Source organism: Mauremys reevesii, linkage group 4, assembly GCF_016161935.1.
Source record: "Mauremys reevesii isolate NIE-2019 linkage group 4, ASM1616193v1, whole genome shotgun sequence".
Classification (NCBI taxonomy): domain Eukaryota; kingdom Metazoa; phylum Chordata; order Testudines; family Geoemydidae; genus Mauremys; species Mauremys reevesii.
Window position 1 is genome coordinate 74,760,360 of NC_052626.1, and position 26,685 is coordinate 74,787,044.

Consider the following 26,685-nt stretch of genomic DNA (forward strand, 5'->3'; position numbering starts at 1 on the left):
GAAAGGGATCTGGGGGTCATAGTGGATATGAGTCAACAAGCTAAATATGAGTCAACAGTGTAACACTGTTGCAAAAAAAGCAAACATCATTCTGGGATGTATTAGCAGGAGTGTTGTAAGTAAGTCACGAGAAGTAATTATTCTGCTCTACTCCTCACTGATAAAGCCTCAACTGGAATATAGTGTCCAGTTCTGGGTGCCACATTTCAGGAAAGATGTGGACAGATTGAAGAAAGTGCAGAGGAAAGCAACAAAAATGATTAAAGGTCTAAGAAACATGTCATCTGAGGGAAGATTGAAAAAATTGTGTTAGTTTAGTCTGGAGAAGAGAAGACTGAGAGGGGACATGATAACAGTTTTCCAATATAGAAAAGATTGTTACAAGGAGGAGGGAAAAAATTATTCTTGTTAACCTCTGAGGATCGGACAAGAAGCTATGGACGTAAATTGCAGCAAGGTTGGACATTAGGAAAAGCTTCCTAACTGTCAGGGTGGTTAAGCACTGGAATAAATTGTGTAGGGAGGTCATGGAATCTCTATCATTGGAGGTTTTTAAAAACAGATTATACAAATACCTCTTCAGGGATGGTCTAGTTATTACATAGTCCTGCCATGAGTACAGGGGACTGGACTAGATGACCTCTCAAGGTCCCTTCCAGTCCTACTATTCTATGATGCTATGGCTCCTGTGGTGGAAAGAGGGGAGTCTTCTGATGAAGCTAAAACAATGCAGAGAATGTCCAAATTGAACCCTGGGATTTCCTGAAACCAGCATTGAACCTGATCCACAAAAACTGAAAAAAAATTGTCAAATTGAGTGATCTAAACCAGGGGTAGTCAATAGGCAGACTATGGGCCAAATCCGGACTGCCAGATGCTTTTGAACAAACCACAACATTTTTTTATTTAATTTATTATGATTATTATGATTATTATTATTATGATTATTTTCTCTGGAGTCTGGACCTTGACTATGCCTTGTTCAAGAAATTTGAACCTTGACAGAAAATAATGGATTACCCCTGACCTAAACCAAAATAGCTACAATTTCTGAGCTGTACCAGAAGAGGGAGACAGATGATAATGGCTAGCCACGGAGATGCCTTTGAAATCCTTGTTATGAAGCCCAGATGCTTTGGAGTAATTGGGCTACACCTTCAGTTGGTGTAAGTGGGCACAGAGCTGTTGACCTGGATAGAGCTGTGCCTATTGTTACAGGATCATCTTATCCTGTCCTTTGTCAGGTACTCAGCCATGTCTCAAATCCCTCCCATGTGTTGGAGTGTCACACACCACACAAACAGCGTTCTGAAATGAAAGGGTGTGGTTCTAGGGTGTGGTTTATTAATATAAATTAAATCCCCATCCTTGCACTAGAAACCCTCTCCCATGCACACCTCTCCCATAGACACCTTGTCCTCCAGCTCCTATAGTCCTCATCAGGGTCTGTGAGGATTTCTTGTTCACTAGTTTCAAGATTAACTATAGACCCTCTGCTGCAAGAATTATCTGCAGCCCTCCCACTAGAATCTCTGAACAGTTCCTTCATCTGTCTTTATTGCAGGGGTCCTCAATAAATCCAGGAAGTCTATGGCCTTCTCATTAGTTTCTAACCATATGCTCACTCATGCTTTTTTCTCAGGCCCTTGCCAGAAGAGACCTAACACCCACAGCAGTTCCTAGCATTGCCAATTTAGGTTGGACATATTCTTGGAGATTTCATTACATGACATAAACTTTAATTAAAGATTAATATTTAATTTCTGGAGACTCCAGGACAATCCTGGAGGGTTGGCAACCCTAGCAGTTCCTCTACAGCAGTTCCTCTACAGCAATCAATCACTAAACTGAGCTACAAGACCTACCTTTTATTTCCTGCCTCTTTTCCCAGTGGGCCATGTTCTTAGTCATATGATCAGTCACCTGCTCCTTAGGGGCTATAAATCCCATAAATCAGAGCTGTTCAGTCTGTGTGTGTGAGAGAGGAGAGATTGAGACCCACCTTGCCTTTAAATATAATATAGTGTGTGTGGGGCGAGGAGGGTGAGAGAGAGAGAGAGAGAGAGACCAAGACCTACCAACCTTGCCCTTAAACACAGTATGCTCTGTTTTTACACCAGCTGTGGACCTGAGCCCAAGGGTACTGAAAATGTGACATGTTTCTGACTTTTACAGAAATTGTCCTATTTCAAAGGCAGAAACTTGAACTCCCTAAGCACTAGTACAGAAGATGCTTCTGAAAGAAAATGATCTTAAAATAAAAAGCCATTACAACTTTCAGTGCAAATGGGTTGGGTATGTTCCAGCAGCTCGAATGACTGAGTGAATTTGTGTCAGTGGCTTTGAGACCAGGATATATGCTAGCAAGGGTGCTGGGGAAGTATGCATGCATCAGTGATTACATGAATAACTGATTATGCATCCGTGTGACTTGGATACGAGTCAATGAGTCTGTAGAAAAGGATTAAGTATGTATCACTTAGTTTTCTGAGAAGTCGGTATATTTTTGAGAGCTGGATACTGTATCAGAGTCTGCTGACGAGAATTGTGTGTACTGAACAGCAAGTCTGAGAACTGGATTTGGAGTCTGCAGAAGAGGAGTAGATCTGCAGAGTACAAACGTGCACAGACGGTAAATTGAAAGCTTAAGTATAGACAACATCTCACACAATAGGCCAGATTCTCAGCTGGTGATTAGACAATAAGCCCTAAAGAAATACACAGAACTGAAATAACCCATCGTTTCATGGCACACAACTCCAAAGACTGAAAACTATTTTAAAGATAAGTGAGAGAATGAGATGCCAGCTATAGGTCATTTAGCCAAGCAATCTATTACTGCCTAGAGTCATCTTACTTTCAAACAAAACAACTGTTCCAGGTCTAATTAATTTTTGCTTTGGCCAATCAAGTCATGGAATGTCCAAAGTCATGGAATGTCCAAAATAAACACAGGAAGTGCTTCCAGACCAATACAGACCTCGGGGATGAATATTTCTGGAAGTCCCAATTCATCATTACACTATGGCCTTTTTATGCCCACAGAACATTGCAGGCACAGGGGATCTCTATGCCTTGAGCATAGCCAGTTTTGACAGCTCTGCCCTGCCTTTGCAGGAGCCATTCTGGGATGGGGAGTAGGCAGGCAGGGTCTTACATCCAGACTACTCTGGACTTCCACAAAGCTCCACAGGAGTCTCTGAAGTGGTGGTGCAAGCCTTCAGGGTTGGCATCATACCTGGACTGCCTTTGAATAGGGAGGCCAAACAGCCTCTCTTCAGTTCCTCTATTTAGCTAAGGTAACTATTATAGTAGTGTCTGAGCGCCTCACAATCATTAGTATACTTCTACTCACACCACCCCTGTGAGATAGGGAAGCCCTACTATTCTCATATTATAGATGAGACACAGAGAGACTAAGTGACTTTCCTAATGTGACACATAGAAGAACAAGGAATTGAACCTGGGTGACCTGATTCCCTGGCAAGCACCCTAATCACTGGACCAACCATCTAAAAATTAGACCATCTAATGGACCATCTATTCCTGTACTGGGGCCAGAGTCACTACAGGGGTGAATCTGCCAGTAAGTGAACTAATTGGCATTAGAGTAAGGAAGGAGTGAAAGCAACAGAACAGGGACAATGGCATTCAAAAAAGCAGACTTTAACAAACTCAGAGAACTGGTAGGTAAGAACATGTAAGGAATAAAGTATCAGAGGGGTAGCCGTGTTAGTCTGGATCTGTAAAAGTAGCAAAGAGTCCTGTGGCACCTTACAGACTATTAGACGTTTTGGAACATGAGCTTTTGTGGGTGAATACCCACTTTGTCGGATGCAGTGGGTATTCAACCACGAAAGCTCATGCTCCAGAATGTCTGTTAGTCTATTAAGTGCCACAGGACTCTTTGCTACTTTTAAGGAATAAAGGAGTTCAGGAAAGCTGGCAGTTTCACAGAGACAAAATTAAAGGCACCACAGCAAACAATCCTGATATGAAGAAAGGATAGGAATAAGAGTAAGAGGCCAATATGGCTCCATCAGGAGCTCTTTAATTACCTGAAAATCAAAAAGGAATCCTACAAAAATTGGAAACATATATGAATTGCTAAGAAGACTACAGAACAATAGCACAAGCATGTGGGGATAAAATCGGAAAGGGTAAGGCACAAAATGAGTTACACCCTAGCAAGGGACATAAAACGTGATGAGAAGAGGTTCTATAAGTACATTAGGAACAAGAGAAAGACAAAGGAAAGTGCAGGTCCACTAGTTAGTAAAGAAGGAGAGCTAATAATGGATGAGATGATTAATGCCTATTTTGCTTCAGTCTTCACTAAAAATGTTAATCGTGACCCGATACTTAACACAATTAATATTAACAACAAGGGGGAAAGAACACAAGCCAACATAGATTAAAGAATATTTAGATAATTTAGATGTATTCAAGTTGGCAGGGCCCGATGAAATTCATCCTAGGGTACTTAAGAAACTAGCTGTTGAGATGAGTTCCTGTCTGCATCCTGTAAAACTTGCCCATACCGGTATTGCCCTGGCCTCTTCTTTTGTCATTCAGTGTTGAACGCATTCTAAGACAATATGCATTTCCTCACCTTTTGGGGGCGAAGCCAGACTTTAAGGCACCTGCTCCCCTACTTGGTGTAAACTTTGCTTGTGCCAATCAGAAACGGACACAAACAGGTTTTGGGCCCCGTCCGCTATGACACTTCTATGACGTCATAGTTGGTACTTTAAGCCTGCCTGCCATGTGCAGGCAGGGAGAGGAGAAAGAAAAACGAATCCTGTGTATCCTGTGTACACCTGTAACCGAGCCTGATCACCTCGAAGCCTCTCTCTCAGCTCACGTGTTTCAAACAGAGCTTCTACGTTTGCCGGTCGTTATGCGTTGGTTTGTATTTGTAAGTATCAGTTATTACTAAATGCTGCATCTTTGTTTATAAATATTGTTAGTAGATATTTTAGTCATCGTGTGTTTTAAGTTTCATTAACTCTATTAGCTAATCATACGCTCCTCCCTTACCCCTTGTAATTATCTCCAATAAAACTTTAAATTGATTAATTTAGTGTGTGTGTGTGTGTCTGCAGTTTGCATCATGACCCATACTCTCCTTGCATCCCTTACCAATATAGTCTGTTGCCACGTGCAGCCTGGTAAATAACAGGCCTGCATTTTCTTTCGCCCCTGCGAGTCCATGGCAATCTACATGGCGTCACGAACAGGATGCAAGGAAGTTGGGCCATGCCCGTGGCACGCTGCAGACCGCGCAGATGATGAAACTGAACAGTTCCAACATTTGCAGTTTCACCTTTTTACTAGTCAGAATTCGACTAATCCAAAAATAGAATGGATCTGTTCCCTTGGCTCGGGCAAAACTCTAAAAGGCTATACTGTACCATTAACCCTGGCAGATACGGGATGCCTCCTCCGGTGCCACCCGAGCTTTAGGTGTCAGCCAGCCGATTGTTCTCTACAGCCTCAGTGCACGGAGACTGTGGAGAACCTCGGTGCTGCAGATCCCTCTCAGCTTTGGAGAGAATGTAGCCGCATTGTTAGAAAATCCGGAGGTACCGTTTCCAAATTGATTCCCCCACCTCGGGTAATGCCTGCTGATCCGGCACACAAATTATTATGCCAGATGATAAAAGAATTAGATTTAATTAAGAAAACCAAAAAATTGCGACCCGATGAATATAAATCTGAGGATGTTTCCACCGTCCTGTTTAGCATGATATGCAAGGCCCTCGATCTGTGCTCTGTCCTCCACGGGGGCACAATGTTTGCAGCTAAACAGGCAGCCCCAGGCTCACCTAAAGATGATAATGAGGAGAAGACAGAAAAGGTAGAGCCCATCACTACCCCCCTCCCCCCAAGTCCCTCTCAGAAAATTTTGCCACCCCCATATGAAGGTCCTAAAACTCCTCTGTATCCAGCTCTGCCAACAGCCCCAGAATTTACTGGATCTGAAACTGTAGCAGAAGCTTTGCCTATTGCGATAACTAAAACTAAAATAGATGCACAAACAGGCAACACCACGCAGGTTACTGAACTGTGAACTCGTACTAAAGCCGAACTTAAAGAGTTTTTAAAGGAAACGCAACGAAAAACCGATGAGGCCCCTATGGTTTGGGTCGGACGGCTAACCTTAGAACACGGAGCCGAATTGGTGGACGGTGAGGAGGCTGGCATCTTAGCTAAAACGGCCAATTGGGCACGAGGCTTCCTGGGTCATGCTTTATTAAATAATCGCATTTGGCCACTTACCACCCCGGCAGCTGCCATTTTAGCAATGCAAGGCAGTTTTAAAGGATTGTATATCCCCCCAGGAGCCTTAGTTACTCCACACGATTTAATATGGGCAATCGCAGGAGCTTCCATAGCCCTGTGGGATCCAGTACAAAATCCACTTAATTTAACTGTTCAACAACAATTGGTGGCCACACCCTTTATACATGTTACTGATCCCACCCAAATTCCTGTCTCAGCAGAGGCAGTTGATTTAGCATTAGAAGCTGCCCCTGGAGCTGACACAGGTGCCATGCTGCACTTGCATGCAGCTGTTCGCAGATCCATCTTAACGTTATTTGAAGTAGTTAGTAAAATTAAGTTGTCACTGCCGCCCCCGCCTGTTGTCCTCCCAGTTGAGTCGCCACCAAAAGATCCTCCAAAGAGTCAGTTTAATCCCCAAAAACATCCTGAGCGAACTAAAGCTGAACGGGCACGATTTGGCTTCCTTCTTAACAAAGGAATCCCCAAAGAAGCCCTGCATAAAATGTCAGGCCAAGAGCAGCAAAATATAGCCGAACAACTAGGCTGGAAAAATTGGGAGGACTATGTTAGGTCAAAAAACGAATAGGGGCCGGATGCTGCCCGGCCCAAATTAAAGACCCCACCGATGAACGCCCATACGCCACCCTGTTAATTAACGGTGACACTCCCACCTCCTTTTTATTAGACACTGGAGCTCAAGTTAGCATTATTGAGCCCAACGTTCCCCACTGTCCTACTGGCTCCTTTATGTTTGTTCAAGGCCTCGATGCAGTACAAGAAAAACCCGTGGTTTGGGTTAAAATTGCCCACGGAAAATACGTAAGAAAAATAAAAGCCTTGTTAGGATCAAAAAATCTGCTAGGTGTCTCAGATATTAAAAAAATTAAACTGCGTAATCAAATTCTGCAAGCCCTCCCTATAACTGTAGGCGATCACTCCCCCTATACTCCCGAAGTAGTTAACTCCCAGCCATGGAAATTTTCCCCTATCCCCACAAAATCCGAAGGGCTTCCCCTTATTGAAGCCTTGCTCACTCAGCTTCTAAGGGCTTGGCTACACTTACAAGTTGCAGTGCTGGTGGAGGCTTTCCAGCGCTGCAATTAACACCCCGTCCACACTTGCAGGGCACAACCAGCGCTGCAACTCCCTGGTTGCAGCGCTGGCTGAAAACCCATCCGGGTTGGGGTATAAGGAGTGCAGCGCTGGTGACACCAGCGCTGCTCAGCAGGTGTGGACACTCACCAGCGCTTTACCTGTCCTCCAGGGAATAAGGAGCTATCCCAGAATTCCTGTTCAGCCACTCTGCACATCAGTTTGCACTCTACTGCTCTTGCCTCAGGTGACCCGCCCTTTAAATGCCCCGGGAAATTTAAAAATCTCCTTCCTGTTTGCTGCAGCCAGGTGTGGAGTGCAATCAGTTAATCAGTTACAGGTTACAGGTAACCATGCCTCCACGCGGCAAACGAGCCCCAGCATGGAGCACAGGTGAATTGCAGGACCTCATCAGTGTTTGGGGTGAGGCATCTGTTCAGGCACAGCTGCGCTCCGGCCGTAGGAATTACGATATCTTTGAGCAGATAGCAAGGGACATGCTGGATAGGGGCCATCAACGGGACGCACTACAATGCAGGGTGAAAGTTAAAGAGCTGGAGTGCCTATTACAAAGCCCGCGAGGGTAATCACCGATCCGGAGCTGCTCCCACGACCTGCCGTTTTTACAGGGAGATGGACAAGATACTTGGGGGTGACCCCACTGCCAATCCCAGGGTAACGATGGACACTTCTGAGCAGGCTGGGGGACAGGAGGAGGAGGAGGCTGCGGGGGGGGGAGAGGAAACCGCGAGTGAAGCTCCTGGGATGGGGGAAGAAACCGCAGATTGCCTGGAGGCATGCGGCCCGGAGCTCTTCTCAAGCCAGGCGGGACGTACCCAATCGCAGCAGCCAGCAGTTGCAGAAGGACAAGCAGAGGAGCGGGTACCGGTAAGCGGCTTTTATTTTCTGGGTGGAAATGTTTCTGGAGAGGAAGGGGGTTATGGATGCATGCATGGCAGCGTCTAGATGTGGAATAGCCCGTTGATGTGGTCTATCACCGTCGCGGTAATCTGCTTCAGTTATCTCAGCAAAAGCTTCATCCAGAGCGTGGGCAATATGCCTGCGCAGGTTTATAGGCAGAGCCACTGTGTCCCTTGTCCCAGTGACGGTGACGCGTCCGCGCCACTCTTCGGCCAGTGGGGGGGGGGGACCATTTCTGAACACAGGCACGCCGCATAGGGTCCCGGGCGGAATCCACATTGCTCTAAAAGAGCCCCCCGCTGTTCCCTAGTGACTCGCAGTAGGGAAACATCTTCCAGGATTAAGTCCTGTGAAAAATGTTGGGAGACTCTTTAGTGAAGAGATAGGGAGATAAGATCACCCCTGCATCTGCATCTTCACTCAACCCCTCTAGCACTCCAGATTACCCGAAGCAACCAGCTCCCCTCTCACTCAAGCCCCTCTTCTCCCTATATAAGTAAACACTCCTCACTCACCATTTCGTGGCTTCTGTTGTGTTTTCCTTTTGGGATAAAGAATGCAAGTGAGAACTTGCAAGTGAGAACTCCCTCAGTGTAACAATTCATGTCTGGAGATAGTGGATACAATGCTGCCCGTGTTAAATGTTGTCATTTCTGTGTCTACGTGACCTTGACTGGACTGCCCAGATGTTCAACATCACAGAGGCTTCAAAATTTGAGAAAAAATCCCCGAAAGAGCAAAGAGGACATGCTGAAAACTGTTCTTCAGCACTCTGCTACAGAGAGAAAAGAATTGAAGGAGTGGCGAGAGAAAGAAAGCAGGACCCGCCAGAGAAATGCAGTGGCCAAGAGGAAAAGCACGGAGCGGCTGCTAAGCATCCTGGAGCGCCAAGCGAGTCTATAGAGTCACTCGTTGCCATGCAAGCAGAGCACTACCGTGCTACTCCCCACCCGCCCGTCCTTTGTGCCTTGTGCCCCAATGTCAGCTCAAACCACCTTTCCCAGCATCCAGGCTCTTACCACCACCAGCTGCCTCCAACACCTGTACGTTCCCCAACCAGCCCTGATACCTACCACCACCCTTACCCTCTGCATTCAACCCCCATCACCATGCAGTATATGAACCCTGAAGTGCAGGATTCATTAAACAGCAATCCAGACATGGCATATGCAAACTTGTGACTGTACAGTTCACCAACCCACACCATTGCCCTCTTGTGTTAATGAAATGTTGTGTGTCTGTCTGTCTGTCAAGGAAGTTTTTTTCTTTTCAATAAAACAATTCTTGGCTTTGAAAACAGTCTTTATTATAGCAGATAGTGAAAGATACCTTAGCCCAGTAAAGAAAGAGGCACTGCAAATGATATTATTATTATGGATAATAGAATAACAGTGTAAGCAGTGCAATTCACTCCCATGCAAGGCAGCAAACATTACTGTTGGCTTTCAGCCTCAAATTCTTCCCTCAAGGCATCCCTAATCCTTGAAGCCCTGAGCAGGGCCTCTATTAGCCCTGCTCTCTGGCTGTGCATATTCAGCCTCCAGGACTTGAACCTCGGTGGTCCATGCCTCACTGAATGTTTCACCCTTCCTTCACAAATATTATGGAGGGTACAGCAAGCGCTTATAACCGCGGGATGCTGCTTTCCCAAGTCTAGCTTCCCATACAAACATCTCCAGCGAGCCTTTAAACGCCCAAAAGCACACTCCACAGTCATTCTGCACCGGCTCAGCCTGTAGTTGAACCGGTCCTTGCTCCTGTCAAGCTTCCCTGTATAGGGTTTCATGAGCCAAGGCAGTAACGGGTATGCGGGGTCTCCAAGGATCACAGTGGGCATTTCGACATCCCCTACTGTGATCTTCCTGTCTGGGAAAAAAGTCCCTGCCTGCATCTTCCTGAACAGGCCACTGTTCCGAAGATGCGTGCATCATGCACCTTTCCAGGCCAGCCTGTGTAAATGTCAATGAAACGCCCGCGGTGATCCACAAGCGCCTGGAGAACCATAGAGAAATACCCTTACGATTAACGTGCTCTGATGCCAGGTGGGGGCCAGAATAGGAATATGCGTCCCATCTATCGCCTCCACAGTTAGGAAACCCATTTGTGCAAAGCCATCCACAATGTCCTGCACGCTCCCGAGTCACGGTCTTTCTTAGCAGGATGCGATTAATTGCCTTGCAAACTTGCATCAAAACGATTCCCACGGTCGACTTTCCCACACCAAACTGGTTCCCGACCGACCGGTAGCTGTCTGGATTTGCCATCTTCCAGATTGCAATAGCCACCCGCTTTTCCACCGTCAGGGCAGCTCTCAATCTTGTGTCCTTGCGCCGCAGAGTGGGGGCGAGCTCAGCACACAGTCCCATGAAAGTGGCTTTTCTCATACGAAAGTTCTGCAACCACTGCTCATCATCCCAGACTTCCATGACGATGTGAGCCCACCACTCAGTGCTTGTTTCCGAGCCCAAAGCGGCGTTCAACGGTGCTGAGCATTTCCGTGAATGCCGCAAGCACTGTAGTGTCACACGCGGCAGACAAATCCATATTGATATCATCGTCGGACTCCTCACTGTCACTTTGGAGCTGAAGGAATAGCTCGACTGCCAAACGTGTTGTGCTGGTGACACTCATCAGCAGAGTCCTCAGCAGATCGGGCTCCATTTGCCACAGAAATCGCGATTCACAGAGAGTAACAGAAAGACACTCACAATGGCGCCAAACGCTGCCGGAAAGAGTGAATGCTGGGATGTGAAGCGATGCACCACGGGGCGCTGGCAAACAGGAAGCGGAATGACCCGCACACTTCCTTCCCCTTCCCACAATACTCAGCGCCAAAATGGGACGAGGTGCTCTGTGGGATAGCTGCCCACAATGCACCTCTCAATACAGCGCTGGAAAGTGCTGCAAGTGTGGCCACACTGCAGCGCTGGTAGCTGTCAGTGTGGCCACACTCCAGCGCTGGCCCTTACACAGCTGCATGAGCAGCGCTGTAACTCCCAGCGCTGCAACTTGTAAGTGTAGCCAAGCCCTAAAAGAGAAAAAGATAGAAAGGGTTACTGCATCCACCTTTCTGTCCGCGGGTTGGGGTATTCCCAAGCCCGGCGATCCCTCTAAATATCGCCTTGTCATTGATTATAGACAAGCTAACAGCCGTGTAAAGCCTATCGCATTTTCCAACTCTGTCACCATTCCAGAAATACAGCGGCAACTAAGCGATGCAAGTAATCAGTGGGCATGTACTCTTGATCTAAAAGATATGTTTTACCAAATCCCACTCCAGGACACACAAGGAATCTTAAAGTCTGCCCACAGGGGTTCTGTAATTCACCTGCACTTGCATCGTCCCATCTCAATATCACATTAAAAAAGGTAAAACCCCTACAGGATGTGTCCCTGTTAGCCTATGTAGATGACATTGTCATTTGTGGGCCCAATCCACAAGCAGTTCAAAGTACCACCCAAATGGTAATAGATGCATTAGAAGCAGATGGGTGGCAAATTAACAAAACAAAGAGCCACCTGCAGGCCAGCCAGCAATTCTCATTCTTGGGACTCCATTTCACTCCCACCACTCACACACAAGCCCCAGCCAGCGTATTAGACCCTTGGACAGAAGCCTCTCCAAAAAATAAACGAGAGCTTCAGCAGCTACTAGGTCTCCTTAATTATCACCACCAATATATTCCGGCGCAATTAATTTCTAACCTAGAAATCCTACAAAGCTCTCTCTCTTCGAAACGCTCCCGAGAACTGTGGAATGCATCAGCACAAAAAAGCTTAGAGAAGCTAGCTGGCTGGTTCGCCTCTAACCCCCCCTTGCCCGTTTTAATTCCCAAGAACCCCTCAACATTGATTTGTTTATCACAAAACACCTAGGGTACTTAAGAAACTAGCTAAAGCAACCTCAGAACCATTAACAATTATCTTCAAGAACTCATGGAGGACAGGTGAAATCCCAGAGAATTGGAGAAGGGCAAACATAGTACCTATCATTAAAAAGGAGGACAAAGAGGACTTGGGGAATTATAGACCAGTCAGTCTAACTTTGATATCTGGAAAGATTCTAGGACAAATTATTAAATAATCAGTTTGTAAGCACCTAGAGGATAATAGGGTTACAAGAAATAGGCAGCATGGATTTGTCCAGAACAAATCATTCCAGCCCAATCTAATTTCCTTCTTTGGCAGAGCTACAGGCCTAGAAGATGGGGGGAAGCAGTGGACATGATATATCTTCTGAGTAACCAGTGAGATATAACGGAAGCTAATTTGGGCTTGCTTGGTAAAGCTAAGTATTGGAAATCCACCAGTTTTGGGGATTGTCTGCCCCCTTCTTTGCAGTTCACCCTAATTGAGTGACCTCAACTGGCTCCCCCGGAACCCCCATCACAACTGCTGAAAAAGATTTGAGGGTTATAGAGGCTCACAAACTAAATATGAGCCAATAGTGTGATGCAGTTGCAAGAAAGGTTAATATCATTCTGGGGTGTATTAACAGGAGTGTTGTACGTAAGACATGGGAGGAAATTGTCCTGCTCTATTCAGCACTAGTAAGACCTCATCTGGAATACTGTGTCCAGTTCTGCCAGGCTTTAGGAAAGATGTGGACAAATTGGAGTGAGTCCAGAGTTAAAAGGTAAAAAGGTTTAGAGAACCTGGCCTATGTGGAAAGGTTTAAAAATCTGGGCATGTTTAGTCTTGAGAAAAGAAGACTGAGGGGGGACCTTATAATAGTCTTCAATTATGTAAAGGGTGGTTATAAAAGAGGATGGTGATTAATTGTTCTCAGTGTCCACTGAAGGTAGAAGAAGAAATAATTTGCTTACTCTGCAGCAAGGGATTAAATATTAGGAAAAACTTTCTAACTATAAGGATAGTTCAACTCTGGACTAGGCTTCCCAGGGATGTTGTGGAATCCTCATCACTGGAAGTTTTAAAGAACAGGTTAGACAAACACCTGTCATGGATGGTCTAGCTCAGTGGTTCTCAACCTTTTCTCATTTGTAGACCCCTAAAAATGTTGAATGGTGGTGACGGCCCCTTTAGAAGTCTTAGACATAGTCTGCAGACTCCCAGGAATCCGGGGACCACAGGTTGGGAACTACTGGTCTAGGTTTACTTGGTCTTGCCTCAGTGCAGGGGGCTAGATTCGATGACACTTGAGGTCCCTTTCAGCTCTTCATTTCTGTGGTTCTATGATTAGGAATAATGAAATTTAGATGAAAAAAAGAGAAAATTGTGTGTGGATTTATGATGTTTACATTCTGATGTTTGATTGTGCATTTCATGAATATGAAACAAATAATCTTTGAGCATGGACTAGCTGCATGTTATTGTTATTATACCAGGGAAAAGATTTCTGTATTTACATGTATATGGTTAAATGAGGTGGTCAGATGATGGAGTGAAGGGGGTTGTTATAGGAACCTAGGTAGATTGATTATTCTGTGCCTTTATCAAGTATCTATAATTGCTCAGAAATAACATTCACAGACACCTTTAAGCGAAGGTTTCCTAACTTTTCTGTGTTTAAATTTTAACCCTTTATGTTTTTATGTTTATTTTTTTAGCTTTTAAAAATATTGATTTAAAGTTGTTTTTGTACAAAGGAATAACTTAACAAGCCTAGCTGAAAGTTTGTTTGTTGGTTTGGTTTCAGGTTTAAAGAAACACAGTACTTTACACCCTGCATTTAGATTTTGTTTAATAATATAGGATAAAATAAAAAGATTTTACAAGATTTAATGTCACTATATAAATGTTTTCACAATATTTTTTAAAATGAACTCCCTTTTAATCTTATTTTATTAAAAAGAGCATTATATCAGTTCACAAGGACTGGAAAGTGGAATTGCTTAAAAGAAAGTGACTAGCAACAAAAGTGAAACTGAGTAGGCTGTTTTCATTGTCCAAGCTGAGAAAAAAAGAAAAATGTAAACAATTGCATAAACTGTGAAAAGTTAATGAGATTTTTAAAAAGCCTTCATTTTAATATTCTAATGTATTATTTTTAATATATAACATAGGAAAGGGAATATGTTTATTACAAGTATATTATTTTTAAACCTAATTGTGTCCCTTAAATATTACAGTGTTAATAGTAACCCAGGTCAGGATTTTCAGAATATATGTTTGAGTTTTAAAGGGACAGTGTACCTGTAGCAAGCTGAGATTTGCATGATTTCTCTTAATAACCATATGCCCCCATGTGGTTAAATCAAGAAATGCAAGTTAAAATTTCCAATAGACCAGGGGTTCTCAAACTGGAGGTCATGACCCCATTTTAATGGGGTTGCCAAGGCTGGCTTAGACAAAGGCCAAGCCCGAGTCCAGTCGCCCGGGGCTGGGGCTGAAGGCCTTGGGCTTTGGCTTTGACCCCTCTCCCCCACCAGGGGCAGTGGGGCTCAGATTTTGGTCCCCCCACCTGGGGCGGGGGGCTCGGGCGGGCTTAGGTTTCGGTCCCCCCTCCTGGGGTCATGTAGTATTTTTTGTTGTGAGAAGGGGGTCACGGTGCAATGAAGTTTGAGAATCCCTGCAATAGACAATCCAAGCACTAGGCTGTTCCATCAGGGCATTAGCCCAACTCCTGGCTTTCCCATTTGCGGAGAGTGTTTTGGACACTGAATGGGCCCCTCATAACTGCCTATAACAGAGATGAATGCACTTGCAGACTCAGTGTTTTGTAAGAAAAATCTGCTTCCTCTTCAGCGGGCCTGGAATAAATGCAGATGGAATTCTATACGACCCAGGTATAAATCCACTGAGAAATTCCAGTCACTGCAGAATGATTGTACATACCTCTTTGCAGTATGAACAATTATAACCTCATCCCCTTAAGGTGTATGCACTAGCAAGAAAAAGGATGATTGCAAATGGGATATGACTGGCTTGCTAGGCATTCACTTCAGGCCTGACCTTGAGGTCGTGGGCAAGAATGTGGCTCCAGGTCACCATGAACTGGACACTTACCTGAATCTTTGGGGCAGAAATCTTGCTTGAATAAGCTTTCCCGTTGAATGTCCACGTAAATTCTTATTTCATCTGTGCCACTGCACCCATCCCTAATTTCCTCAGCCTAGTTCCCATAGAAAACCACAGGGTTCTCCCTCTCCCCTGACAATGGAGCCTGGTGAGTCAAATGAGTAGATCACAAAAAAGCTTCAATTCACAGTAATGCCATTGGCTGCTTTCCCCAGCTTGGACGCACCATCACAGTCACCCAGAGCCATCTTGCTGAGGTACTGAGTTCTGCCTAAAAGAAAACCAAGTAACCACAGACATTTATGGGACCAAATATCTCCCTGGTGTGACTCTTCTGAAGTCAGTGGAGTTACCCAGGGCTGAACTTGGCCCTTGATGAGCATCTGTGGTAGCAAGAGCTGAACTTCCAATGTTTTTGCATTGGGGTTCAGTGCCTCTGAATATCCCAATATCTGGATACTCATCTGAAGCTTTTCCTAACATCTGAGGCCTCCATGCTAGGCCCTGAGCCCAAATCTCTTCCCAACATCTTATGCTATCTTTTTCTGGGGAAGCCAAGCATCCTGCTAACCTCTTCAGTGTGTCTTATTCCCTTTCAGTTGGAGAGACAAGGTGACCTATTCTTCCCCTAAATCAAGGTGTCCTCTTCAGAGAGCAACTAGGATCTTTGCTGAATCCCTCTGATTTGCTACTTACAAATGTAAGTTGCATTCTGGATCTTACATCCAGATTGTGCTGCAAGGGCATAAAATCCCAGAGCACCATCACATCCCTGCATTCCCACAGGATCAGAAGTTCTTCTGAGTAATTTCTTTCCATAACAATGCCGCTGTGGACTGGCTTGTATATGTTTCTGCACAGCTGGAGGAAAAAGCCAGTGCACCAGACAATGTCTCAAGTGTTGGGCCATTTGGATGCACTTGAATCTGCTCCTGCTGTACAGAAGCGAAGAAGAGAATTTGCATTAACACTAATTTAGTTGAAGTGAGGATGATTTATGTTCCTAAAATGAGACACTTGTAAACACTCCCCCATAAAGAGGAGATAATAGCTCGGAAACTTCCACCCTAACCTAGAGAAATGATCGCTCATTTGTTCTAATAGACAAGGGTTCCAAAAGAAAGTAACAAACCATGGTCTGCTATTATTGATGAATTTCCATTCAGCCTCCAGGCTAGGGATCAATCCTGAAAGTTGCTGAGTGCCACCAATTCCCACTGGCTTCAATGGGAGGTGAGGGTGCTCAGGCCTTGTAGTACAGAGCTCCCAGGCTGGGCCAAAATCTCTGTGTGTGTGTTTGATCCTTGTGATGCTTACACCATGTCATATGTGTAGATCTGTCTGTCAGTTCATTCCTAGTGTAGCCAGCACATAACGTCTGGGTGAAGGCCCCTCATTCTCATATGAAATAGGCTGTGAACCTGTCTCCAGAAAGGATCTGTGTGAGGCCAGGGTCATTTGCATGGTGGTTCACTGGAGCTGTGATATCAAGGAGTACCCCTGGCCATAGGTGCCCTAGGGACCTCTGTGAGACTGGAGAAGGGATTGTGTGCTTTCTTCCCTGGCCTGGCTCTACCCCTCTCCTACTCACTTCTCCACTCAGCCCACGTAGTCTTCACCTGTCCCCACACAGGCCTTGGAGAGGTCTCCTCAGGATTAGGGTGAGGGAATAGGGAGGCAGAAGTGGATGAGCCTCCTTCTATGTAGGAGATCTGCATGCAACCAGCCCCATCCATGGGTTGATCTAAGATGGGCAGTATGGGCCCATATAGCACCATGTTAAATAGGTCACTGAGGTGCCAGACGTGCCTGGTAGTGCCATTTGATTCCATATTTTCTTAATAGAACTGGGCTGATCCTTTAGTACTCTCTGGGAGAGATAGCTGATGGGATGAACCTAGCGATAACAGATTTACTGGGAAGTAGGAGGGGGGTTGACTATGGCCTCAGCTGAAACTTAAAGGTCCAACCCACTTTTTTCACTCATTTTCTAAACCCAATATGATGGGCCTCCATGCTTTAGGCAAAGCCCTTTGTGACGCCAAAGCAGTGTTTCTTCCCCGGCTGGTGATCCCTGGCATACACACAACGAGACACACTCATAACTAAGGCTATGATTTTGTCACAGTTATTTTTAGTAAAAGTCACAGACAGAACATGGGCAATAAACAATATATCATGGAAGCCTGAGCCCTGCATCCAGGGCTGACAGCCGGAGCCTCACTGCCTGGGGCTGACAGCCAGACCCCCACCACCCGGGGCTGAAGTCGCAGAGGTCATGTAAAATCACAGAAGCTGTGACCAACTCATAGTCTTACTCATAATACATATATAAGAGATACTCGCAGCTCACACACACAACACATGCTTGTGAGGCATACTCACATCTAACACATATGTGGACCCACACTATGAGACACACTCACAGCTCAGTCATTATCCACACTTGTGAGATACACTCACGGCTCACGCACAAATGGGTAGCAATCGATTTCTCGGAGTTTGATATATCGCGTCCCATCTAGACGCAATATATCGAACCCCGAACGTGCTCCCGTCGACTCCGGAACTCCACCGGAGCGAGTGGCGGTAGCGGAGTCGACGGGGGAGCCGCGGAAGTCGATCCCGCGCCGTGAGGACGGGTAAGTAATTCGAGCTAAGGTACTTTGACTTCAGCTACGCTATTCACGTAGCTGAAGTTGCGTACCTTAGATCGACCCCCACCCCAGTGTAGACCAGGCCCTAGGGACAGATTCTGTTGCGTAGGCTGCATTAATTCCATGCACATAACTGCCAGGCACTAGGGAGAATTCTGCACTTGGATCATATGCAATATACGCACTTAGAAATCCTCCATATTGTACTGAAAGGAGCCTCCAGCCTTGAGTTTGCCAAGGGCCATAAAATCCCCCTCGAACTGGTGCAGGAGAGATGGATGGTTTTCTTTTTAAAAACTCATATAACACTTGAAAAATTGACTTAAAGGAACAGTTGGTAAGTAGAATAAGCAGCATGCTTCTTACAACAGCAACACACTCTCCCATAACAGCCTATTTTAAATTGAGCAACCCAGCAGTACTGAATGGATGGGTCCCCATTTCACTTTTGTCTCCTTGGGCCCTTTCTCACTGTGATCTATATTGAGGCCCACCAGCTGAGCAGTCAAATGTCTAACTGCCCCATTGAGTCACTCAGACACTCACTTCCACATGCAAAATGCCTGAGTGCAATGTAAGAGGGTGGCTGAAAATGTGGTCCCTCAGTCTCAGTTCAACAGTTGCAATTTGTCATGTGCCTCTCTCCCCGCTGGGTGTCTCTCTTTAGTCTCAGATACTAGGTTGGATCCATGGAACTGCACGGCTGGTTGAGTACTATTTGTTGAGTATTATGCTTAATTGTATCACAGCAGTAGTGACTTGGAGTCTCAGCTAGGGATCAGAGCCCCACTGTGCTGAGCACTCTACAAATATGTTGTAAAAAAAATGAGAACAGTTCCTGCCCCCAAAAGCTTATAGCTTTGTCGTATTTTCCCAATATTTTTTTTCATTATTCACCCAATTTACTGAGCTGAGAAAACCATCTGAAAATATATGTGATTCTTGCAGCAATTTAAACTAAAATATAATATTTTGCATCATTCATGCAGCTCTAACCACATTCAGTTACATAGAACTAGGTCTGATTTTCTTCATCCCAAAGTAAGTGCTTAATATGTCTAAAAGTTTACGGCATGTGAGTAAAACATGAATAGTGACTAACTCAGATTCACAAAATAGCACTTTTTCAAAAGGGGAATGGTTAAATAATATCAAGGCAAAACACAGGCTTTGTCAAAAGAACAAAAAGAGAAGGCAAGTCCAAAATCTGCAATGATATTTTCATGACTTTATCAAATTGCAATGAAAACAGGTTTTCGCAAGGATAGTTAAACCTTTCTTACAGTGTCAGGGATTATAAATAAATCATGGGGCTGCTAGATGAGACTCAGAGAGTGAAAATGAATAGAGAGGGAAAGTGAAACTGTCCAGTCCTGCTTCACTCTTCAACCTGAGTGAAGTGGAAAACAAATTTTCAATGGTAAGAATAAATGGAAAAAATCTTTTGGTTTTAATGATTGTGGGTGTTATCAGTGGCACAGGGAAGGAATTTGATAGCAGAGATAGTAATTTTTTATCCTGACAGTGTCCCTTTAAGGAAATAGTAACTATCCAGGTACAAATAACCAGATACCAGATTGCTAATAAAGCAATGGTCCTCTTTTTGACACCAGAAGAGGTGATGCATAAGCAACCAATCAAAATAAAGAATGATGTGAAGGTTAAAGAAGCACACTCTGCTGCTATGTATCGGCTGTATTAAATCAATTTGATTAATCAATTATCAATTCTATTAATAAACTCAGGCAACTACTTTTTTTGTTCCTTTATTTATATTTTTTAAAAGAAATGTCCCTTTCATCTTGATTACACAGTAACACTTTGTGCATCTTCATGACAATCCACATGTTGACATTCTGCTGACTTGGTTAGTAGTGGTGTAAGAAGCAGCGTTGGGACCCGCTTGCTTTCCCATCACTTTGCAGGGATCTAGCAGCCTGGCAGCATTTGTCTGAAAACCTCACTCTGTTAGCAGGTGATGATCTTGCTGGAAAATGATACAAGTTTTACTCAGTGGTAATTACAAATGGCTTTTTACCTCATCCAGATATAAAGGCTCTCTTCAGAAAGAGGCCCTAGGTAGTGAGCTGAGGAGTTCTCTGGGAGAAGCCAAGACTGGGGGTGAAGGCTTGGGCTGGATTTTGTATTGTTTGATTTCAATTTCTCTCTCACCATCCTACCTTGGGACTGTTTTTAATTAACTTGGGAAACATTTTCAGAAGTCTATGTTCATTCTTGTAAGTTCAGAGCCTCTCGCCCAGCTCCCTGGAGGGCTTTTCTGGGAGAGAAACTGCCCTGAGATCACTTGGGCAGAGTTTGGAATACAGAGATGGCTTCAAACCCTCCTTCTGCCTTAGTATTTGACTTTTTCTTCATTATCAGGGGAAATATGTGACTCTCAACCAACAGGAAAGGCTAGAGGAGGGTGTCTTATTACCACTCTGCTAATCATGCCAAACCCTCTCCAGGATTAATGCATCAGTTCTTCATGGTGGGGGATATCCCTACTCTTTGGGCCGTTTTTTGTCAGTTTTGCTGGTTCCCCATTGGGAGCCATGACTGCAGATGCTGATCTAGGGCAGGCAAGGGGCAGGCCAAGGTTTGGTCATGTGTGAGGCAGAAGAGGAAGGTGGTGGATCAGGGACAGAAGAAGTCACATCAGGCCCTGATTCCCCACTGCTGCAATGCCCATAGTGGCTCTGAGAGTGAGGGAGATCCTAGCGGTCCTGGAAATAGGAAGGTGCAAATTGCTTCCTCTCTGCCCCTGCAGAAGTCTCAGAGCTGATGCAGGGCTGGTCTGAAGCCTGGATGTAAGTGGCACAGCAGTGTAGTTTATGCTTGTTTGCCATTTTCTGGGCCCTGATTCATGTTTGTCCAGTACTGCCTCCCTCCACGCCCCCAGGGGGCCAGCTGGAAACAGTGCCCCTGAAGTTCAAAGAATGTTCAGTGGAGGCCTAGTTCCACATCTCCTTATATGTGGGCCCTGCTGCAAATGGAAGCCTGTGTTGCCTGGGCCAACCCTGGGAGGTAGTGGAAAGGGCACCCGGCACCGTGTTCCTTGTACTGCTCTCCACTGATGGATTCTTTTCCCTCAGGCTCCTTCTTACCACTTCACTCCAGTTCCGATGATGTTTCCATGTAAATTCAAGAACAAAGACCCAGGCCCAGGAGCAGGCCCCTGACAGCCAGCTACATAGCCTCGAAATCCCAGGATGCTGGATTCCAGACACAGGTGGTGAACAAAGCTCTACGTGGCTCTCAGATGCTGTTAGCAAGTTCACAATGGCTCCTGCCTGCTTCCCTTTATCTCCCCACTTCCCCTTGCAATCATACCTGAAAAATAATAAATGTGACTATAAATCTCCCATGATAAATCATCTCGTCAGGGCTGTCCCCATATTATTGGGGCAGTAGCTTTGGGTTTAAGGTAAATTAAGAGCTTATTGCAGCAAACCTGAAAGGGCAGTCATGGTCAGAAAAGGGAAGGTGTGAAACTGGCATCTCCCTATAGCAAATTTGCTCCATGTGTGTATTCAGAGCCCCACTGACCCTGCTGAGCTACGGCTACAGAAAAAGGAGCTGGATTGCAGTCTGGCTTCTGCATCAGCAACAACATTGTTTGGTTAACTAAATGCCAGTAGCAGAATCTGTATTCCAGGAGACAATGCGTGAACCAGAAAGAGCCCAACTTCCTTCTCAGGTCCCAGGCTGAGTTTGAAGGGCTCACTGGTAGGAAAACCATTATTTTGCACTGAACAAACTTGCCCAGAGGTCTTTGAGAGACAATAACTATGGACCCCCATGATGCAATTGTTACACTTTTCAGAGTACAGAGAGAAAAACTGCATAATGCAGAATGCAGTTTGATCGGCACATCCTTTGCTGTATCCTTCTTTGGCCCCAATTTTCATAGAACAGACCCAATTTTGCTGGGTTGTTATCCAGTATTGTTCAACATCATGAAAACTTCTGCAATACTATGGTGATGAATGCTGTGGAACATGCCTATAAATAAATGCTCTGACATGTTTGGGACTGCTATAGCATCAGAACACAATACTGGGACACGACCTTGTTCACAAAACCTGAAAGCCTGAAAAGACCCTTGAATTATTGCCAATATTTGTGTCTGAATAAGAGACCTCCTTCTACACCCATTGCCACCCACTGAGCCCTCCTCCTCGTAGCCCAAACCCAGGATCCTGGGTCCTGCCCTGATGTAGCAAAATCCCATCTTTAAAGCACCAAATCCTACTGTGATAGAAACAGAGATGGCTCAAAGTCACTAAGTCTTGATCCAGATCCAAACTTCCTCAAAGGTTAGGATGTTCAGATCCAGGTTTTTGGTTCAAACCATTATAGAGATGGGAGCTAACGGCAGAGTCTGGATCTGGATTCAAATTTCCCCATAATTAAAGGAGCTTGGATCCAGACTTTTGGTTCATGCCCATTTCAGTGTGGAAGCTATTGGGATGTCAGTTTCCACACCTTGAAGAGGAGATGGAGATGTGGAGGAGGGACTAATTATAGACTGAGAACTTTTAAGCTTCAGAAGGGACCATTGTGATCATCTAGTCTGACTTCCTGCACAATTCAGGCCAAAGACCATCATCCAATAATTTCTTCAATTAGCAATGAGGGAACTGCCAAACATTCAGAGGTTAAGTTCAGATAGGCCCCTAAAGCTCAGATGTTCATGGAGACTATCCAACTGAAACAATCCAAACCTAGTGGATCTACAAAACTGGAGCTTCCAGTTCCCATTTCCAGCTAGATGGCAGATACCATAAAAAAACTGCTTTTGTTCATGGTATCTTGGCCCTTTCTGACCCAGACAGATCCAGTAGTGTGGGGACAGCAGCAGCAAAAGTGAAACAAAGGAAAAAATGATTTGTCAAACCTATAAAGAGATTCAAGTTTGAGTTTTGTTCAAATGTTTGGTCCTTTCCTATTTTACCTTCAGCTGATGTGTCCATCTCTCAGAGCAAAGCCTCAGTGTTACCAGAAACATTTCTGAGGTTTAATGAATGTGACAGGAAAGTACCCGAGAGACAAGGGCTGGACAAGTAAGTTAATGGCTCAAATCTGACATGTCTGGAAGTTCCCCAGGAAGAAGCTCCTTCTCCGAAAGGGCATCTCAGAATCCTGGTTACTTGTGACTAGCAAGAGATGTGGAGGCCAGATTTTTTAGCTGGTGTAAATCAGCAATTTCTGCTAGCTGAGGATCTGGCAAGTAATATCTATCCATAACCTCTTGTTTTTTGAGAGCTTATCCAGAAGAATTCACTAGCCTTCCCTATGGAGAATGTAGCTCAGCATTTCTTCTATGACAACCAGATGTTGTGCATGCAAGTCCTGCTCTGTAACCCAGTGAAACGCCACAGAAATCAGTGAGTGGGCTTTAGCCCAAATTTGTATTTAGCTTCTTTTAAAATAGCTTCAGAACAGTAGATTAATGTTTATGGTATTACAGATATATGGTATGAATTAATTTCAATGTGTTGCAGTGTTTTTAAAAGATCTGGTGCAGTCTCATATCCTTTAGTCTGTTGTGTGGCATTGTATAAAATACAGTAGTAGAATGTCATGGATGTTTGAGGCTGCAATGTGGTGTGTGCTCATAAAGCTGGGATTGCCCTCTAGTGGTAGTTTTAATTATAGTAGTGTTAATGCAAGAAATGCTGCTTGGACTACACTAACCGGAATCCTTAATACGAATCTAGTGTCTATCTACATCTGGAAAATAAATCATGGTGAATTTTTATCTGCAGCTCTCATGGTAGTTATCTTTTCAATGTACCACAGAGATGGAAAAGCCCTTTTAGGTTGTGTCTAGTTCCCAGGGCCCAGTACAGGATTGTTCCCAAAAATCTATCAACCAAGGCTTTGCCCATTGTAGTTTTAATTGATCAAACTGCAGAGGCTCAAACATAAGAACGGCCATACTGGATCAGACCAATGGTCCATTTAGCACAGTGTCTTGTCCAGGGGTGGCGAGCTGTAGGGCCCATGGTGTCTGGGCTCCAACAAATTCAGGGCTCTGGGGACCCGGCTCCACCAATGTTTGGGGCCGGGTCTCTCCCGCAGCCCCACCTCCCACCCCTGCGTGCCTCTCCCAGAGCGTCCCACTGCCCCACCTGCTGCCCCCGCGTGCCTCCCCCAAGCGTCCCTGCCTGGGACTCTGGGCAGCAGGCAGCTGCCCTCTGAAGCTGTGCGCTGTGCTCCCTCGCCAGCCACTGCCGGCTCAGGGAGCAGCGCCCGAGGCAGGCTGACTGCTGCGCCTGCAGAGGGAGCAAGGGAGGAGACACAGCAGCATCCCCTCCCCCCCAGCAGGTGACTCCCAGAGGGCTTATCCTGTCTGGACCTCCTGAGCAGCAGCCTGGGCCTTGGGTGAGTGTCGTGCCGGGGGGGAAGGGAAGGAGCGGAAGGGCCCCTCCCCCAGAGCTCACTGCTGCAGGCAGGGAGAGGGCTGTGGGGAGTCCTCCTCTCTGGTCCCAGCCTGCCTGCTGCACCCAAAAATTTGAACTCCTCATCTCCGGCACAGCCCCACCCCAGAGCCTGCACCTCCAGCCAGATCCCTCACCCCCGCAACCCCAACCCTCTGCCTCAGCCCTGAGCCCCATCCTGCACTGTGAACCTGTCATCCCTGGCCCCATTCTTTTGCTTAGGAGTTGGCATTTCTTTCTTTTGTTCTTTATAAGTGGTTCTTAGGGATGCATTGCTGTGGGTGCTAGACTGTCTGACTTGTAGGCCTTATCTGCACTGGATTATTTTACACCAACATAGTTGCATTTGTGCAAGCCCTTAGTGTAGACAATCCATGCCCAGTTAACTATGACTTGTGCTGGCACAGTTTATCTCAGTGTGAAACCCCAGTGTGGACAAGCCCTTAGTAAGGTGACAACTCCACTTTAGCTAAAAAATTAGTTTTATAAAAACAAACCTTTAAGACCCACGGAAAAATGTCCCCCCTGTTATTCTTTTAAATTCCATTGAAAATACTGGTTTTACAGCAAGGACAAATTTCCATCAAGTGTTCGCAACCCAAACGTTACAGCACTGAGAACTTGGAAGCACCTTAACTGATTTTCATTGTCCAAGATAAGAGATGCGCAGACTGTGAGAAAGTCATAAATAGGTAAAGAAATACTTGTTTACAATATATGGCTTTCAGACTGGCCATGCCCCCAATAATAGAGTTATGCATTTACCTCTCTGTGCACATTAATGAAGATTTACCTTTTTAGATTCCTTTCATCTTGGTTACTAGGCTGAAATATTTGTATAACAGTTAAAACAACAAATCCAGTTAAATCAGTATACAACCCCAGTAGTAATGCTCTGCACAGCCATGGCAATAATCCACGTCTGCCTGCTCTTCAGCCTCGGAGAGCAGCATCTCCAGCTCCACCCCAGAGCCTGCACCCCCGGCCAGAGCCGTCACCCCCCTGCACCCCAACCCTCCACTCTAGCCCTAAGCCCCCTCCCCCACTCTAAACCCCTCATCCCCGGCCCCACCCCGCAGCCCTCACCCCCGCACTCCAGCCCTCTGCCTGAGCCCCTCCCACACCCCAAACCCCTCATCCCCAGCCAGAGCCCTCATTCTCCCCCACCCCAACCCTCCACTCTAGCCCTGAGCCCCCTCCCCCACCCCAAACCCTTCATCCCCAGCCCCACTCCACAGCCCTCACCCCCAGCCAGAGCCCTCATCCCCCCACACTCCAACCCTCTGCCCCAGCCCTGATCTCCCTCCCACACTCCAAACCCCTCAGCCGCACCCCATTAATTTTGTGTAATAATAATGAACAAAGGATAAATTCTTAATAAAGTTACCTAGAGAGAAAGAACAAAAGGGTAATTCATCAAGTGATGGCCTGAGTTTGACACCCACCTTGCAAACTGAAGTTATCCAAAAGAAAGATGCAGCAAATCTAAAAGATAAGAAAAGGAGTTTTCATCCATCTTGGCTATCAAGATTTACATGGTTAGAGTACAATAGCGAATTAGACAGAGCTTTTTGCTTTTGTGGGTTATTGATCCACGAGTGTTTCCATATTCAAAAGAGTATTAATAAAATTGATATTCTTAGCTAAATAAATTTTTCTTATGATAGTGATATTGTGATATAGGGGAACTGTTAAACGCTTACTGTTTCCAGTCCATTTTTACATTATTTTAAAAAATATATATCAGCTTACAAGGCCGGTGGGGATGGGAGCGGGGAGGTTGGACCTGTTTTGGGCACCACCAAAAATTATACAAACCTGCCATCCGAGTCTTGTCTTCCGACAGTGGGCAAAGCCAGGAGCTTCAGAGGGAATGAACAGAACAGGCAAGCATTGAGTGATACATCCCTTGTCGTCAACTTCCAGCTTCTAGCAATCAGAGGCTAGGGACACTCAGAGCATCCTTGCCCATCTTGGCTAATAGCTACTGATAGACCTATCCTCCATGAACTTATCTAGTTCTTATTTTGAACCCCATTATAGTTTTGGCCTTCATAACATCCCCTGGCAATGAGTTCCACAGGTTAACTGCATGTTGTGTGAAGAAATTTACTTCCATTTTAAACCCACTGCCTATTGATTTAATCAGGTGACCCTTGGTTCTTATGTTATGAGAAGGAGTAAATAACACTTCCTTACACACCAGTCGTGATTTTACAGACCTCTATCATGTCCCCTCTAAGTCAACTCTTTTCCAAACTGAAAAGTCCCAGTCTCATTAATCTCTCCTCATATGGAAG

The 26,685-nt window shown here is 45.4% G+C and overlaps 2 long non-coding RNA genes across 2 annotated transcripts; both read right to left on the reverse strand.

The window, feature by feature from the left end:
* Positions 1 to 1,252: 1,252 nt before the first annotated feature.
* On the reverse strand, positions 1,253 to 4,666 carry LOC120404557. The gene is made up of 3 exons (XR_005598037.1): positions 4,613 to 4,666; positions 1,866 to 1,968; positions 1,253 to 1,308 (listed from the first exon to the last, which is right to left on the reverse strand). It is a non-coding gene; the product is annotated as an uncharacterized LOC120404557 (long non-coding RNA).
* A 15,043-nt stretch (positions 4,667 to 19,709) lies between these two features.
* On the reverse strand, positions 19,710 to 26,247 carry LOC120405225. The gene is made up of 3 exons (XR_005598447.1): positions 26,204 to 26,247; positions 25,831 to 25,870; positions 19,710 to 21,272 (listed from the first exon to the last, which is right to left on the reverse strand). It is a non-coding gene; the product is annotated as an uncharacterized LOC120405225 (long non-coding RNA).
* Positions 26,248 to 26,685: the final 438 nt, after the last annotated feature.